Genomic DNA, 12,351 nt, shown 5'->3' with positions numbered 1-12,351 from the left:
TTGAATGCTACATGGCCTTTTTCTTTATGTGTTGTAGTATATAGTCATGTGATGATTATTCTCACAATTTTAGCTTGGTCAATCTATTTACATAAATATTGTCATGACTATATAGGAAGGTGATCCAATGTTGACAGATCAAGTTTGGGATGTGCTTGTCAAGGATTTTGCAAGTCAAATGAAATCTACATTCACAACATCAAGTTTTGTAAAAGAGATACTTGTCTTGGGTTATCAAAAATTTTTGTCCATGGTAGAGAATCTGATTGAGAGAATTTTGCGAGACATCAATGTTAAGGGTGTCCTTCCAGCTGTCAAGACAGAAGGGAAAAATCAAATGCTAGCTACTATAGAATCTTTCCAGATAGCTTATTTGGCACATTGTCTGAGCAACCTTTCAGATCTTGTCAATAATTTGTTCCAATGTCCAATCGAGGGAGTATCCCATCACAAGAGAAAATCTCAAGGTTTATTTCTTGCATTCAAGAAGAAATTGAAGCAGTTAAATTGGACACACATCTAACACTCCTTGTTTTATGTGAGATCGGTAAAGTCTTGCAGTTGCTAGTAGAAAAAGTTGAGTATCAGGTACCACGTTTTTTCCCATGTTTAGTTTGTTGTTTGTTACATTAACCTTAAGTTGATTTTCAGATATGCATTACATTTTATGTTTCTTGGATGCACATTTATCATTTCACCCTTTTGGATTCACTTCTTTATATTGATATGTTTTGTTTCGCGGGTGTATTCTTGTATTCCAAATTTCTATGTAATGCTATAATTTTCAATTGTTCATATCATGTAACAAACAAATAGACATGGTTACTGGACTCCACCATCAAATCCCACAAACTAGAATTATTTGCATCTAGGATTGAGTTGATGTTTACATGGGACCAACCTACTAAATGAATTCTAGTTCAATGTCTTGCAACCACTCTGCTGCATTTCTTTTGTATTAAAAATCATTATAAATTTATCTCTATAAGAAAGGATGCAAAAGAAATAGCATACTGCAAATCGTAAAAATTTAAAACAAGAATCCCCGATTCTTCACTTTGCAAGTAGAAGTATTGATGTTTCTATTATAATTTTTGAATCATGAATTATTTATGCATCTAATATAATTATTTTATTTCACGTTAGAGATTGATGTTTGCATGTATCATTTCATTCTCATTTAATCATGAGAAGCAGTGGTTCACCCATTTAAATTTTGAATATGTTTCATTGTCCATTAGTGATTAATCATTCCATATAAAATTATTTTTTATAATTTTATCTATAATTATTTAGTTTGAGAGTTTTCCCGAGCCCACTATTTTTTTTTTTTTTGCTATTGTCAAACTCAAACACGAACACAAACTAGGTGACGTAGAACATAATATTGAACATGTCATTAAAAATAGTTATATGCACCACACTTAATGGGTCCTTGGCACATGAGCTCCCATACTGCAAAATTGGGTGGCCACCACCTAGATGATTCTTAATGTAACTACTACATAGAAATGTTTCAATATATATAATATCAAAACAGGGTATTGTAACATGACAAAATAAATTCATAATTGTTGCATGAAGGTAATTGAGATGCCTTTTAATATCAATTCCTCTAAATCCCCTTACAATTTGTAGGCAACAATGAAATTACTTAGTTTGAGAGTGGCATAGGTCCTTTTGCTCATCCTTAGATACACCAAAAGAATAACTCATTGTTTTAACTGTCCCATTTCTTCAAGGATTTCCTACATTTAGCTCATAACTTGTTTTTGGCATTTGTTTGTGAGCTAGAAATCCATTTATGCTACAGTGTGAACTACTCATTCTTTGTCTATTAGACCTAAGAATAGAATCTTGATGATAAATTTTCCACCTTGAGTTTGACATTTAGTGAATAGATTATGTATTTCTCTTCACTTCATTTGTCATTGCATCGTACATTGATTTGTTGCAACAACATCTTAATTATAGTATTTTTCTTCCAATTGTTGAAGGGATCATTTAAAATAGGAAACACAAAATGTTTGTTTTAAATGGGGTGGAAGAAACAAGTAAATTATTAGTCTTAGAGGGAACTGTTGAAAATTGTAGCAAGAGAAGGTCTTCTCTAGCTTGTGCTTTAGCAAAAATGACCACGAGTTGTCTTTCCTTTGACCATGGAGCGTTTTCATGGAGATGGTGAGTGTGTTTCCATTTTGCGGGAATAATATTCACAAGTTCATGCATAGTGTTGGAGAATGAATAATGTGTAGTGTTGGAGGATCAATCAAAGCCCACAAACTTACATGTCATTGCCACAAAATATGTGACCTGAATATGCAACATGCAAGCAGAGAATTTTCTAGCTCTCTAAATTTGCTAAATTGAATCCTTTACAAATTAAACTTCCTTGGAAAATTAGACTTCTATGCTAACTCTTTCAAATTAGACAATTAGATTTCTATGAAAAAAACATATAGTGATATATGTAAAAAAAAAATACATATAATGATGTATGTAAAAAGCATAAATCAAATTGCTTCATAGTACTTGTATGTCGCCTGTTGAAGGATTTTCTTGAATTATTGCCATACTTAACATAGAGTAGTTAGATTTTTTTTGGCCTTAAGGAGGCGCTTATTCCTTTCTTTTTTGGGGGTGAGAATGTGCCATTTCTTTGAAAGCTTTGTATTTTGGCATGATTAATGGGACAACGATTTTTTCTCTTTGATGGAATCTCAATATCTGAAAATTCAAGAAGTAATATTAGTTCAAGGTCTGAAATTTCACAAAATAGAATAGGAAATGAACATGGACATGATATTGTTGCAAGCATGCAAGAATTGAGGCTATGGATTGAAGAATCAAGTAAGAAATTAGATAGTAGATAAATACCTTCACAACTTCTCTCAAATACATGAATAATATTACCCTATGCTTGGAATGTCCTCTGAATATTAATTTATTTTTTCAATGATACTTTTGCAACAATATTTGACAACAACATTTGTTATTTGAAATGTTGTAAGAAAAATATATCTTACTAAATGACATCATGTTGTCATAGATTGTACCAGATATATGTATTTTGAAGACTTACAAGTTAGTACTAATCACTAAATTTTTATCAACATGCACCTAACCACATTTCATTGTGGAATTAGCAACAAAAAACACATAAGTTAACCAAATCACGTCATATTCGTTGGAGCCAACTGAATAGACTGTAGTTGGTTTTCACATTGAATTGTTTTGGTGTTGTAATTCCATGAGTTTTTAAATTTCCTTTCAGTTATATCCTTGATTAGAATTTTAAAAAATGTACATTATTTTATAAAAATAAAATTCTTATCTAATAGCCTACCAACCTCCAAGCATAGTTTGAATAGTTTACAAACAATCCATGCTAATTTCTTGTATGTTATCTCTGCTATGAGTAAACAACTCTCATTTTTCCCTTTCCAGGTTTCATTTCCACCACCCATAGTTAATGCATTGCTCATCACTTATTGATCCTTGCTCTTGTGATCCCCTACAACATTTTGTGGATTCTCATCTCTATTATAGCTAGTGCACATGTTCATTTCTAGGCACCTACCCTTCAACTAATGAAGAAATTTGTTGCAAGAACTCAGAATCACAAATATATGTAACCTTATTAAGCATGTCACATCCCATTTGACAAATGTTTATTGTTATTGCTAGAATATGTTCCACCATCTTCACTACCCCAAGGAGAAATGTACGTATGCCATTCTCCATAGCTTACACTAGAATAATATCCATCACATAAGCCATACAAATCCTATCCAATAGTGCCACCATCGTCTAGATTGGAAGCCTCTTCCCTCAAACTGTAAAGCACTAGCACTAGCACCAGGACAATATTCTGAGTGATCCCTTGAGTTCCTTGTAGGAGGTGTTCCATATCTATGCGGTAATTCCACTAAAGAATATTGATGTTTTGAGAGGGGAAAATCAAAAACCAAATTTTTCCAAACTCATGTGACAGGTGGTCCATAAGAGCAGATAATTTTAGCTTGTAGATTCAATAATACATGGTGTCAAATGTTCCTTGAACATGCAATTGCACACTCAAGATCTAAAATTTCAAATCTATAATGTGAATCCTTGCTCTTGTTAGCCCCTATAACGTTCTGGGGATTCTCATCTCTATTGTAGCCAGTGCACATGTTCATTTCTAGACACCTACCCTTCAACTAATGAAGAGTTTTGTTGCAAGAACTTAGAATCACCAAAATATGCAACCTTATTAGGAATGTCACATCCCACTTGAAAAATCTTTATTGTTATTTTTGGAATATGTTTCACCAACTTCACTTCCGCAAGGAGAAATGTACGTATGACCATCTCCATAGCTCACACTAGAATAGTGTCCATCACATAAGCCATACAAGTCTTATCCAACAATTCCACCATAGGTTATATGGGAAACTTATTCCCTCAAATTGTGAAGCGATAGCACCAGTACCATATTCTAAATGAGCCCTTGAGTTCCTTGTAGTAGGTGATCCATATCTATGTGATACTTCCACTGCAGAATATTCACGTTTTGAGAGGGGCAGATCACAAACCAAATTTTTTGAAACCCTCATGTGATAGGTGGTCCTTAAGAGCAAATAATTTTAGCTTGTATATTCAATAATCCATGGCGTCAAATGTTCCTTGCATGCTCAAGATTTGAAATTTCAAATCTATAATGTTGATCCTTGCCCTTATCATCCCCTGCAACATTCTAGCGATTCGCGTCTCTATTATAGCCAATGCACATGTTCATTTCTAGACACCTACCCTTCAACTAATGAAGAATATTTTTGCAAGAACATAGAATCACCAATATATGCAACCTTATTAGGCATGTCACATCCATCTTGACAAATGTTTATTGTTACTGGTGGAATATGTTCCACCAGCTTCACTGCCCCAAGGAGAAATGTACGTAAGACATTCTCCATAACTCATACTAGAATAGTGTCCATCACATAAGCCATACAAGTCCTATCCCACAATTCCACCATAGGATAAATGGGAAGCTTCTTCTCTCAAACTGTGAAGCACAAGTACCAGCACCAGCACCATATTCTGAGTGATCCCCTGAGTTCCTTGTAGCATGTATTCCATATCTATGCGATACTTCCACTACAGAATATTGACGTTTTGAGAGGGGTTAATCGCAAACCAAATCTTTGGAAACTTTCATGTGACAGGTGTTACCTAAGAGCACATAATTTTAGCTTGTAGATTTAATAATCCATGGTGTGAAATGTTACTTGCACATGCAATTGCACACCCAATGTCTAACATTTCAAATATATAATGATCGTCCATGCTCTTGTGATCCCCTACAAGATTTTAGGGATTCTCATCTCTATTATAGCCAGTGCATATGTTCATTTCTAGACACCTACCCTTCAACTAATGAATAATTTTGTTGCAAGAACTTAGAATTACCAATATATGAAACCTTATTAGGCATGTCATGTCCCACTTGAAAAATTTGTATTGTTACTACTTGATTATGTTTCACGAGCTTCACTACCCCAAGGAAAAATGTATGTATGATATTCTCCATAGCTCACACTAGAATAGTTTCCAACAGTGCCAACATAGGCTATATGGGAAGCTTATTCCATCGAAATTTGAAGCACTAGAAATAGCACCATATTCTGAGGGAGCCCTTTAGTTCCTTGTAGTAGGTGTTCCATCTCTATGTGGTAGTTCTACTGTAGAATATTCATGTTTTGAGAGGGGAAAATAGAAAACCAAATCTTTGGAAACTCTCATGTGACAGGTGGTCCTTAAGAGCAGATAATTTAGGTTGTAAATTCAATAATCCATGGTTTCAAATGTTCCTTGCATGCTCAACATCTGAAATTTCAAATCTATAATGTCGATCCTTCCTCCTGTGATCCCCTGCAACATTCTGTGGATTCTCATCTATATTATAGCTAGTGCACATGTTTATTTATAGATTCCTACCCTTCAACTATTGAAAACTTTTGTGCAAGAACTTAGAATTGCTAATACATGCAACCTTATTAGGCATGACACATCCCACTTGACAAATGTTTATTGTTACTGTTTGAATATGTTACGCCAACTTCACTGCCCCAAGGAGAAATGTACATATGACATTCTCCATAGCTCACACTAGAATAGTGTCCATAACATAAGCCACACAAATGCTATCCAACAATGCCATCATAGGCTAAATGGGAAACTTATGCCCTCAAACTGTGAAGTACTAGCACCAACACCAGCAACATACTTTGAGTGAGCCCTTGAGTTCCTTGTAGCAGGTGTTTCACATCTATGTAATACTTCCACTGTAGAATATTGAAGTTTTGAGAGGTGCAAATCAAAAACCAAAATTTTGGAAACTCTCATGTGAAAGCAGGTCCTAACGAGAAGATAATTTTACCTTGTAGATTCAATAATCCATGGTGTCAAATGTTCCCTTCACATGGAATTTCATGGTCAAGATCTAAAATTTCAAATCTATACTGTTGATCCTTGCTCTTGTGATCCCTGCAACATTGTAGGGATTCTTATCTCTATTATAGCTAGTGCACATGTTCATTTGTAGACACATACCCTTCAACTAATGAAGAATCTTGTTGCAAGAACTTAGAGTCAACAGTATATGAAACCCTATTAGTTATGTAAAATACCACTTGAAAATAATTTATTGTTACTAAATATGTTTCACCAGCCTCACTACCCCAAGGAGAAATGTATGTATGGAATTATCCATAGTTTACATTATAATAGTTTCCATCAAATAAGTCATACAAGTCCTACCCAATAGTATCTCCATAGGCTAGATGAGAAGCTTCTTCCCTCAAACTGTGAAACACTAGCACCATCACCAACACCATATTCTGAGTGAGCCCTTGAGCTCCTTGTAGCAGGTGTTCCATATCTATGCGATACTCCCACTACAAAATATTGATGTTTTGAGAGGGGCAAATAGAAAACCAAATTTTTTGAAACTCTCATGTGACAAGTAGCCCTTAAGAGCAGATAATTTTAGCTTCTAGATTCAATAATCCATGGTGTCAAATGTTCCTTTCACATGGAATTACACATTCAAGATCTAAAATTTGAAATCTATAATGCTGATCCTTGCTCTTATGATCCCTACAACATTCTGGGGATTCTCATCTCTATTATAGTCGGTGCACATGTTCATTTCTAGACACCTATTATTCAACTAATGAAGAATTTTGTTGCAAGAACTTAGAATCACCAATATATGCAACCTTACTAGGCATTTCACATCCTAGTTGACAAATGTTTATTGTTACTACTAGAATATTTTCAACCAGCTTTACTGCCCCAAGGAAAAATGTATGTATGACATTCTCCATAGCTCACACTTGAATAGTGTCCATCACATAAGCCATACAGATCCTATCCAAAAGTGCCACCATACGCTAGATGGTAAGCTTCTTCCCTTAAATTGTGAAGCACTAGCACAAGTACCAGCACCATATTCTGAGTGAGCCCTTGATTTTCCTTGTATTATGGGTTCCATATCTATGCGATACTTCCACTCTATAGTATTGATGTTTTGAGAGGGGAAAATCTCAAACCATTTTTTTGGAAACTCTCATGGGACAGGTGTTCCTTAAGCGCAGATAATTTTAACTTGTAGATTTAATCATCCACGGTGTCAAATGTTCCTTGCACATGGAATTGCATGCTCAAGACCTAAAATTTCAAATCTATAATGTTGATCCTTCCTCTTGTGATCCCCTGCAAGACTCTGGGATTCTCATCTCTATTATATCTAGTGCACATGTTCATTTATAGACACCTACCCTTCAACTAACAAAGAATTTTGTTGCAAGAACTTATAATTTCCAATATATGCAACCTTATTAGGCATGTCACATCCCACTTGTTGAGTTTTTATTGTTACTGCTAGATTATGTTTCACTAGCTTCACTGCCCCAAGGAGAAATCTACGTATGACATTCTCCATAGCTCACACTACAATAGTGTCCATCACATAAGCCATAAAAGTCTTATCCAACAGTGCCACCATAGGGTAGATGGGAAGCTTATTCCCTCAAACTGTGAAGCACTGGCACCAACACCATATTCTGAGAGAACCCTTGAGTTCCTTGTAGCAGGTGTCGCATATCTATGCAGTACTTCCACTAGATAATATTCACATTTTGAGAGGGGAAAATCGCAAACAAAATTTTTGCAAACTCTCATGTGACAGGTGGTCCTTAAGAGTAGATAATTTTAGCTTGTAGATTAAATAATCCATGGTGTCAAATGTTCCTTGCATGCTCAAGATTTAAAATTTCAAATATATAATGTTGATCCTTCCTCTTGTGATCCCTTGCAATATTCTGGGGATGGTCATCTATATGATAACTAGTGAACATGTTTATTTATAAAAACCTACCCTTCAACTATTGAAGAATTTTGTTGCAAGAAATTAGAAAATCCAATATATGCAACCTTATTAGGCATGTCACATCCCAATTGACAAATGTTTATTGTTACTACTGGAATATGTTCCACCAACTTCACTACCCTAAGGATAAATGAATGTATGACATTCTCCATAGCTCACACTAGAATAGTGTCCATCACATAAGCCATACAAATCCTAATCCAACACTGCCATCATGGGCTAGATGGGAAACTTCTTCCCTCAAACTATGAAGCACTAGCACCAGCACCAACAACATATTCTGAGTGAGCCCTTGAGTTCCTTGTAGCAGGTGTTCCACATCTATGTGATACTTCCACTGTAGAATATTGATGTTTTGATAGGGGAAAATTACAAAACAAAATTTTGGAAACTCTCATGTGATAGTTGATCCTAATGAGAAGATAATTTTATCTTGTAGATTCAATAATCCAACGGTGTCAAATGTTCCTTGCACATGGAATTTCACGCTCAAGATCTAAAACTTCGATTCTATATTGTTCATACTTGCTCTTGTGATCCCTTGCAACATTCTAGGGATTCTCATCTCTATTATAGCTACTGAACATGTTCGTTTATAGACACCTACTATTCAACAAATGAAGAAACTTGTTGCAATACATCCAAATCAACAATATATGCAACCTTATTAGGTATGTCACATTCGACTTGAAAAATGTTTATTGTTACTGCTAGAATATGTTTCACCAGCTCCATTGCCCCAAGGAGAAATGTACATATGAATTCTCCATAGCTCACACTAGAATAATGTCCATCACATAAGTCATACAAGTCCTATCCAAGATTGCGACCATAGGCTATATGGGAAGCTTCTTCCCTCAAATTTTGAAACACTAGCACCATCACCAACACCATAATCTGAGTGAGCCCTTGAGTGCCTTGTAGCAGGGGTTCCATATCTATGTGGTACTTCCACTGCAAAATATTGATGTCTCGAGAGGGGAAAATTGCAAATGAATTTTTTTGAAACTCTCATGTGACAGGTAGTCCTTAAGAGCAGATAATTTTAGCTTGTAGATTCAATAATACATGGTGTCAGATGTTCCTTGCACGTGGAATTTCATGCTGAAGATCTTAAATTTCAAATATATAATGTTGATCCTTTCTCTTGTGATCCCCTGCAACATTCTAGCGATTCTTATCTCTATTATAGTGAGTGAACATGTTCATTTCTAGACACATACCCTTCAACTAATGAAGAATTTTGTTGCAACAACTTAGAATGACCAATATACGCAACCTTATTAGGCATGTCACATCCCACTTGAGAAATGTTTATTGTTATCGCTGGAATATTTTCCACCAAGTTCAGTGCCCCAAGGAGAAATGTATGTATGACATTATCCATACCTCACACTTGAATAGTGTCCATCACATAAGCCATACAAATCCTATCCAACAGTGCCATCGCAGGCTAGATGGGAAGCCTCTTTCATCAAACTGTGAAGCACTAGCACCAGCACCAACACCATATTTTGAGGGAGCCCTTGAGTTCCTCGTAGTATGTGTTCCATATCTATGCGGTACTTCCACTACACATTAATGTTTTGAGAGGGGCATATCGCAAACCAAATTTTACGAAACCCTCATGTGACAGGAGGTCCCTAAGAGCGGATAATTTTAGCTTGTAGATTCAAGAATCCATGGTGGCAAATGTTACTTGCACATGGAATTGCACGCTCAAGATCTAAATTTCAAATATATAGTGTTGATCCTTGCTCTTTTGATCCCCTGTAACATTTTGGGCATTCTCATCTCTATTATAGCCATTGCACATGTTCATTTTTTAGACAGCTACCCTTCAACTAATGAAGAATTTAGTTGCAAGAACTTAGAATCACCAATATATGCAACCTTATTAGGCATGTCACATCCCACTTGACAAATGTTTATTGTTACTGTTGGAATATGTTTCACCAGTTTCACAGCTCTAAGGAGAAATTTACGTCTAACATTCTTCATAGCTCACACTAGATGTAGATCACATAGGTCATACACGTCCTATCCAACAATGCCACCATAGGCTAGATGGGAAGCTTCTTCCTCAAATTTTGAAGCATTAGCACCAGCACCATATTCTAGGTGAGCCCTTGAGTTCCTTGTAGCAGGTGTTCCAGATCTATGTAGTACTTCCATTACAGAATATTGAGGGTTTGAGACTAAAAAATCACAAACCAAATTTTTGGAAACTCTCATGTCATAGGTGGTGCTAAAGAGAAGATAAGTTTAGCTTGTAGATTCAATAATGCATGGTGTCAAATGTTCCTTGCACATGGAAATGCACACTCAAGATATGAAATTTCAAATGTATAATGTAGCGAGTTACCCAGCATCTTAAAGTTTTAATGGAAAGCATCTCCACAGATTCAAGATCCTACTATGACCTTGGTACTCAAACAATGACCTTGTCCTCATGAACACTAATTTTTTGTTTCCCATCAAATGCAGCTACAATCAAGTATACATCTAGTATTCCTGATCCCAAAGGGTGCCTTTCAGGATGCCCAAAATGTTCAAACTAATGATGAATAACACTGCGAAATCCTTAATTAATGATTTTTTAATCCTATCTAAAGTACCTTAACCATAAGAAGATCATCCTTGGGATTTGTGTAAAAGTGTATGGATAAAGACTTCTCTTTATGCCGAGTGTCAAGATGGAAACATGCATACTTAACCTTTGTCTTTGTGAGTTGAAGGTCATTCTTGCATATTCTTTCTAACCAATTTTGCATGGTTGTCCAACCTTAGTAATGGGGGCATCATAGAGAGATAATTTATAGGAAAAATATAAGTATAACTGCCATAGAAGCATCCCTGGTATCCCAACATAAATATTTTCCTGGCCGGTATGCACTAAAGCCCTAGAAGAGAGAGTTAACCTGATGGACCATAGTTGCAAAGAAGGGGAATCTCGTCTAGGGTTGTGTGGACTGAGGAGAAAACGAGAGCTGGTGATAGGTATAGCTGAGTGTTGGAGAAAACTTAGGACCAAAGGGTATTGGACTGAGTGACATAATGTCATAGAGCCAACTTAGGGGTGAGCCTATTGTTGAAATACCTAGAACATAAATGCCTAAGGTGGGGAGGAACAACCTTATTCAGCAGCCAATTCATGGAATTCATTAAGCATAAATGTTTTATGATTATGTGTGTTCTATGGTGTTATCTATTATGTGTAATTTTTGTGTATAATTCTGCTACAATGTGCAAATATGGTTATCCATGTTATTAATTGTTATTCATGAATTTGTAGATTGTTAGGCGTACATGTTCTTCATGTGCAGGGAATAATTTAAGAAAATTATCTGAGTTGTTGTTTAAAAAAGGAAATAAGAGACAGCTGTAAGAAGAAATGCAAAATCAAGGTGTTCAGAGTTAGTTTGTGGAAGTGTGACCGACACTTGTGGAGACTGGGTATGTTACAATGCAATAAATCTCTAATACCAAGAAATACATCTCTTGGAGCATGGTGGATTCTAAATGTGAATCCACAAGAAATATAAGCAAGACACTAGTAACTTGCATAATAAAGGGACCAAGCTACATCAATTCATAAGAATGAAGTTATATGAGCATGAAGAAGAGTGTCCAAGGATATAGGATATGCTCTAACTAAGTGCTACCTTATGAAACTAGAGGGAAACCTTGCAATGCCTTACAAGATTAAGACCTATAATAAAGTTATATGAACAACTTTAGCACTACATAACTAGAATTAAGAACCATGTGCAACTACGAAATGTATTAGTAGCAACGAGTAAAATATTCATGTAATATAATAGTAGTGTACACATGATGAGCATGACTGAGTTGGGTTACCAAAAAATACGTTATTTTCTTACAATTTACCCCCAAAAATTATTTATTTACAA

At 35.5% G+C, this 12,351-nt stretch overlaps 1 pseudogene; it reads left to right on the top strand.

Annotated features, from left to right (window-relative positions):
* The window catches only part of LOC149169234 (conserved oligomeric Golgi complex subunit 5-like), a 133,318-nt pseudogene that overhangs the window by 50,059 nt on the left and 70,908 nt on the right, over nucleotides 1-12,351 (top strand).

Source organism: Pinus tabuliformis, chromosome 4_2 (genome assembly GCF_031772625.1).
Source record: "Pinus tabuliformis cultivar Carrire ecotype Pingquan chromosome 4_2, CPIR1, whole genome shotgun sequence".
In the NCBI taxonomy this organism is placed as follows: Eukaryota; Viridiplantae; Streptophyta; class Pinopsida; order Pinales; family Pinaceae; genus Pinus; species Pinus tabuliformis.
This window is presented reverse-complemented; position numbering and strand designations above follow the sequence as displayed.